The 7,058-nt window shown below is 37.3% G+C and overlaps 1 protein-coding gene across 46 annotated transcripts in view; it reads right to left on the bottom strand.

The window, feature by feature from the left end:
- Positions 1–7,058, bottom strand: part of LOC110483451 (uncharacterized) — a 425,837-nt gene that overhangs the window by 207,736 nt on the left and 211,043 nt on the right. For 6 of the 46 annotated variants that reach the window (XR_014953358.1, XR_014953363.1, XR_014953349.1 and 3 more), the window contains one exon: positions 147–218. The exons of the other annotated variants lie outside the window; for them this stretch is intronic. The gene's annotated coding sequence lies outside the window, so the exon portion shown is untranslated. The remainder of the gene's footprint in view (positions 1–146; positions 219–7,058) is intronic. 46 annotated transcript variants of the gene reach the window in all.

The following is a 7,058-nucleotide window of genomic DNA, read 5'->3' as shown; positions in this document are numbered from 1 at the left end:
CTGTTGAGGCAGAGAGCAGCAAGACCTATTCTTAGCACACATGAGCTGACATTTGGTAAAACCGTCACAAAGACAAGGGAATATGGGAATACTTTGCCAAGAGGCCAAGAGCCACGTCACCCTTCTAACTCATAACTACAGCTTACCTCATGTTAATTACTGCACGTTAGCCAAGGTGTAGGAAAAAATACATCCATTGTCCAGGGAAGGAAAGGCAGCTGAAAATCAATGATAAAATGGACTTGCTATGACATTGGCCATATTTAATTTATTTTATTAACAAACAGCCTAACATTTAAAGGGACATCAAACTAATAGTAATATTGAACTTATGATCAATCTATAAGAATGCAAACACTTAACAGCTGGCATCTTCAAAAACAAAAAAAATGTGTTTTGACATTGCTTTGGTACTTTGCTTTCTAAAACACATCTAAAATTTTTCTTTAAATGGACAGCCATTATTACCAATGGTATTTATTTTAGCTATCTCACTCTTGCTACACAGGCAAACCTTCAGGGAGGGAGAGAAGGACAGGAAGAAAAAGATAAAGGAAGAACAAATAGAAGCAAAGTAAGCAATAAAATATTGAACAAGGACTACTACAGAAAATTGCAAATATGAAATTAAATTAGTGCCAGGCATTGTTTGAATCATCAACACAACTTGAATTCCAAGCTAGGCTCTGAAACAAGGTCCCTGAATGAATAAACCAATCAATTTTAATTCCTCGGCCTCCACCTGTTGTAAATACTTGCAAAACACATGCCATCTTCTTTTCACCTATAACTTCTGCTGAGTTCAGTAGTGCAAAAAGTCTCATTATTGCAGCAGATAAGACAGAATTATGACTCTGGGTTTGACATAGTGGAGTGCCTCATTACACACTGTCACAGACATCACAGGATGCACCAGAGATTTCTTCCTCAAGGAGAAATAATGAGCTGTCCTGGCTCCACAGTCTTTTATAGCTTCCCAGATGTTTGCATCTATTTATTTATTTATTTATTGCATTTAAAACACCCCCAAACCTGTAAGTAATGAAAAATAAACTGTTATCAGCACAAACCTGATAAAGATCAAAATACTGAGATTGCTGACAGGGTGCCATAATGGAAATAATCTGTTTATTCAGCATTCTGTTTCAAAAATATGGGATGCATTCAGATTCCTTCCACAATTCCCTCCTCATTAACATCCTGTCCAGTTTGCTGCAGGCCATGACGTAGACTCTGATAATAGTTTTGGCATATGTTTCCTAAGGAAAGGCCCAGCCACCCTTCTCCTGAGCGGATGTCAATTGTGTTAATGCTGAAGGTGCACATGCACCATCTCCTGCTGGGCCCGAGCCCCAGCACTCATGTGACCTGTCACTGTCACTTAATGCTAACCACTGGAAATCATACATAGATACCTCCTCTACACATGGGCAATGCCTGCATGTGTGTGAGAATGCACACACACACACACACACACCAGGCATGCACTCAAAGCACACAGAAAAGCTTACTATGTATTATGGTGAAAAGAAATCATCCTCTGAAACCTTACTGGCAAAAAGTACCTCATGGAAAAGGCAAATTCTCTCAGTTCTATCATCCCAAAGACTCATGTATAACAGCCAGTGATATAAGGCTGCTTTTTCAAATTTTAATTCTTTTCCCTCCAAGAGAAAGGAGGGAAGTATCATGCATGTAATTTTAATGCAAAACTGTAACTGTCTTCAGCAGTGATAAGACAAAATGAGTTTCCAAACACATGAGATGCCCAGTTGGAGTGGTGATCCTCAAAAATCTCAACCGGAGGTAAGTAGTCAAACGCTCATCAGCAAATTAAACAGCACCAAGAAGCAAACCCAGACAGTAGACTTTAATTCTCTCTGCAGTTCGGTTATTAGACAAGTTCTTGGCACAAATTTGGCAGACTCCCCAGCACCACAGGGGAATAACACAGGCCAGAGATAAATCCCATAAGATTGGATGTGGTCACCTTCTTTTGCAGGGTAAGAGCTGTATGATTTCATCATGGGCTGTCCATATCCTAAGTGCCAGAGGATACTCCCAGGCAAGTTTGACTTCTTAGTTCAGACAACAGTCTTCCTGTCCACTGTCAAAGCAGAGCTTTGGTTTAATACAGGTACCAAATCTCTCTCAAGCATGGAACAACGTCACAGTATCATTATTTCAGACTAGAATTTTATTATTTTCCCTATCCAGTGAAACAAACTGAGCTCCATCATACAGTTTTGTGAAGGATATTTAATGAGACAATATGTAGAACAGCAAGAATTTGCTACATCAAATGTAATCCTTACCCAGCATTCTCAAAAGATGAAGTAATAACAGCAAAACTGACCCTATAAATAACATCTAGAGGAATAGAAAGATGTCAGAAGTAAAATACTAAGCCTTCTCTTTTAAAAATAACTAGGATATTCATGCAGATAAATGAAACTTACAACATCATAGAAACTTCTGAGCTGTTGTTATGTTATGAGCCTACTGCCTATGTAGGGACAGGTAATGCATTTCTGCAGGGCCTGAAATCCCACCGAGAGAAATCAAGATAGTTGCCAACATCCTAAACCATAGTCTAGAGGCTGGAGTTTCCAGCTGCTTCCACTGGGATCTCTGGACCATGTTCACCCATGCTACACATTCTCCCTAAAACCCATGAGAAGCCAGAGTTCTACTCTGCAACAGTACCTACCATGCACTGCTGAACTAGAAGACACAGTAATCTGCAGACAAAAATTATAAAAATTCAACAAAGAACCACCTAAACTCTATAATCTAGATGCAAGCAAAAGGAGGGGAAAATGGAAAGCAAAGTATGTCTCAGTATTTCACATTTTTCCAAGTCAAAAAACCCCAGTACAATTTCTCATAGAAATGAAGCTTTCACTTGTCCATGCCTGTGTCCCTTCAAAAGTGAAGCTCTAAATTCTCATCTCCAACAAATAGAAGGATATATTTTGCTACAGGTCAAAAAAAGAGGTGACTTGATTGTCTCCTTCACAAATTCTTCCTAAAGAGTTTTGTATCTTCACATTCTCTCATTAAAGCAATTAAGCAATTCAATAGAGCAACAGATTCTAGTAAAGTTGCCAATATTGATATAACATCTTAATCTACACTCCTAACCTGTATTTACAGTGATTTAGTGTAGCATCAGTACTAAATACAGCCAAAATCTTTCACTGTTGTGCCCTTCTTCAGACAGTCATCCCCCTTTGCTCACTACACCCTTCACGTGGCAGGTGAATGTGCATTGCAAAACTTATTTTGACAAAGGGAGGGCAAGAGCTAAAATCTGGCACAAAACTCTCATAGAAAAACAAGTAGGATGGGTATTTTTTCCTAATACTATCCATCTTAAGATTGCAGGGTTCCAAGGGTTGTTGATTTTGGTTTGTTTTTCTTAAAGTCCTATTTCATATAATCACATGTTCGGCAACACCCTTGTGAACTGCTGACTTTTCTTAAAATGGCCATTTATTATCCCAAAAGTAAAGCCCTTTTTAAGGAAAATGGTCATTCCCTCATAACTATAATTTAGAAAGGAAATGTGAGAACACAGACAGGAAGGGAAGTATGGGAAGCTACAAAAGCAAAAATGTGTAAACTATAAGTAGAGAGTCTATATATAAATTCTAGATCAAAGTGAAACTCTTTATTTAAAAATATACCTCTCACAGAAGTACATGTATTTTATTGGACAATATTCACCTGCTCCTTGTAATACTGGACTCTAAGGAATTATAACTGGGAAATATATTTTAGGTATGATGCAATATATACTCAGAAACCAACAAGGTAGAATACTGAAGTGAGTTAACTGCAAATCATGGTAAAGATCTGGCCTCCTTTCCCCTTCATGCATGTTGCAGCATCTCCGAGGTGGTACCAAAAACTCAGTGTCAAAAGCCAGCCATGAGAAATGTCATTCATTGATGCCTCTTTTGGTTACATTTCCCATCACTGAGAAGACAGGAAATGTTCTCAGGCTCACAAAATAGCAAAGAGAAGCCAGAGTTAAAAGTAGACTCCTTTTTCCCTTCTGCTGCACACTATTAATCTGAAAGACCGGAAGCGTATGGAGATCGAGTTATTATCCAGCTACTTATTGACTTCAGGTGGCTCCAAATTAAAAAGAAAGATTGTCAGCAGATGTACCCATCTACTCTGCCCAATTTTATGTCTACAACATCATTACATTTACACCCATTACATTTACATGCTGTAACCAAAGGTGTGTCAGTACTTCACAATCCAACCTTTTTTTATTCTCCCTTGCTTAGGAACTCCAAGGTCAATAGTCGAGTTAAAAAAATCACACCATGCTTCAACACCACTTTTTTTTTTTTTTAAAGGGGTGATCCAGAGATTTATTTTCTTGTGCTGCTGCACCTGGAATGCAGCAGTTATGGCATAGCTGTCTCCCCAAGAGCTCTGTCATCTCCTACATCAGCCGTTTTTGCTGTAAGCACTGCAGTGTAAGAACCGCCTCTGTTCTCTTGTCATCAAATATATTTTCACTTCTATGGGTCTGAACACCCTACTAATCTTAAAGGAATTTTCAAAGGAAGCAGCTACTAAAATGAACAACTCCTCCAGAAGTTTAATTACATCTATCCCAGTATCTTCTTTTTCACACCTAAGACTGTAGGAATTACTGGTCAGGGAGCATGTTGTCACTAGTAGTAAATTGGTTATTTGAACAAACTAGGTACATAGAGCAAACATAAATAATAATTATCAACACATTCTCTAATTTTGTTCTTTATTTGTGGATATCTGGACAATAACAAAAAGAGCTTTTGTTTGCAAAAAAGTTTTCGTATCAGGTATGCACAGAAAATCACCACAGATCTCTTCAAATGCAATATTTTACATATATTAAATATGTTAAATACGCAATATCTCAAAGACACAGCATAACTGATGGTCTACTCTAAAACTCACTGGCAGCTTATACTGGTGAATTGCCAGACGATCAGAGAGCTGGAACTACTCTCCTACAAGGAAAGGCTGAGAGTTGGGGTTGTTCAGTCCAGAGAAGAGATCTTTTTACAGCCTTCCAATACCTTAGCAAAGCTTATAAAAAAGAGGGAGAGGATCTTTTTATACAGGCAGATAGTGACAGGACAAGGGACAATGATTTCAAACTGAAGGAGAGGAGGTTTAATTAGGTATTAGGAAGAAATTATTTGCTGTGAGGGTGGTGAGGCACTTGTACAAGTTGCCCAGAGAAGCTGTTGATGTCCATGGAAGTGTTCGAAGACAGGTTGGATGGGGCACTGAGCAATCTGAATTAGTGAAAGGTGTCCCTGCCCGTGGCAGGTGGGTTGGCACCAGATGATATTTAAGGTCCTTACCAACCCTAACCATCCTATGATTCCATTTCATATCCACTTTACAACATGAAAAAATTGTGTACACATCTACAGGTACATCTCAACTCATGAACTCATTGGCTTGCCTATATCTTCATAACCTTGTAGGCTAATTTGCAAGAGGTATAAAATAAAAAAAAAACAACCAGTCAAAATACATCCAGAACACTAACCCCAGGATATCTGAGTGTAAGCTTCTCTCTGTTCACTCATACAAACACAGAGATTCATTATCAGTAACTGGTGATAATTCAGAAGCATGGTGAAAATCTCAGAAATTATTTTGCCACGTATGTATTTGAATTATTTGATATTTTCTTAATGCAAATAATGAGAATTATTTTCTGATTTCTATTTTTTTAGCTGTAGTTTGATGGAAACACTTCAAAATATTGTTTTTCTCCTACCACAGAAATGAAATTCTTTGTGCAGAAAGAAATAAAGGTAGTAAAAATTATATCAGTTGCTCATTTCACAATGCAACCAGAGCTATGCTACAGGGAAGTGAAGCTGAAGGGTATATTTGGGAATGCATTAGGAGAATATTTCAGCTGCAAATATTGAGGCAGCTTCCTCATGAACACAAACTAGAGACAACTTCATAAACACTAAATTATTATTTTTAACCATGTGAGAAACAACTTAAATAAAAAAAAAGAAGTCAGTATAATTTCCAAGATGGACCAGTTGCTCTTATTCTTTCAAATCTACTTTGAAATACTCTTCCAGGATCAATTATTGAGTCCCCAGTATTGAAGCATCCTTAAAAATCACTTGGTGCAATTGAAGAAGGTCCACGTTCTCCATCAGAAGTGTCCTCACACTAATAACAGTTTTGAATGGATTTGGAAAGCACTATCCAAGTCGATATGCACTTTACAGTAACACAGGCTTAGTTTATGCTAGTATTACATGAAATTACACCAGGGCCCAGGAATGCAGTATGCACTCAGGTTTCCCCACACATGAGAATGCATTCAGATACCTTCATTCTGAAATCCTCTTAGAGGACTTCAACAATTCATTTAAAAGGCTTGTCGAGATTTTCTGGTTTTCAATACACTTCAATCTCCCTAGCGATTATAATCGGCCCCAAAGCACACGGCTATGCTGGTAGCACTGCTAAATCCCATGCACCAACTGCATGGCTTTTATTCTAACATGAAGTCAAAAGAACAGGTACCTAGATTTTTCACATGAGATGCAAATTTTTAAGAAAATTTCCAAACATGGTTTGAGGTTAACAAGACAAATATATATATTGTGATCCCAAAATATGTTTCTAATATTTTATTTAAAACTCATAAAATTAAAATCTTACTGCTATACTTCTTGTCCTTGAATAGTGTTTCCTTTCTAAACTGACATTGTCATTAAAATTAAACATTTACAACATGTTTTTAGAGACATAAGGGAACAATTCATTTGTCCACACACTTCCATAGCAGGCATTCATCAAAGAAAAAATGGAAAAGAAAAGGCAGTATGATTCAATTTCATCATATAATTATTTACTAATTAATAAAATGGTCCCTCTGGATTCAAATACAGATTTATGCAGTCATTTTTTACTTTAAATAAGAAGCACTACTGCAGTATAAATTCAGTACTTTTACACAAAGGTAAGGACAAAACGCAATTTGTGCCACAAAATGAAATGCA

Source organism: Lonchura striata, chromosome 2, assembly GCF_050655825.1.
Source record: "Lonchura striata isolate lonStrDom1 chromosome 2, ASM5065582v1, whole genome shotgun sequence".
Classification (NCBI taxonomy): Eukaryota; Metazoa; Chordata; class Aves; order Passeriformes; family Estrildidae; genus Lonchura; species Lonchura striata.
Note: the sequence above shows the minus strand (reverse complement) of the source record. Positions and strands in the feature narration are given on the sequence as shown.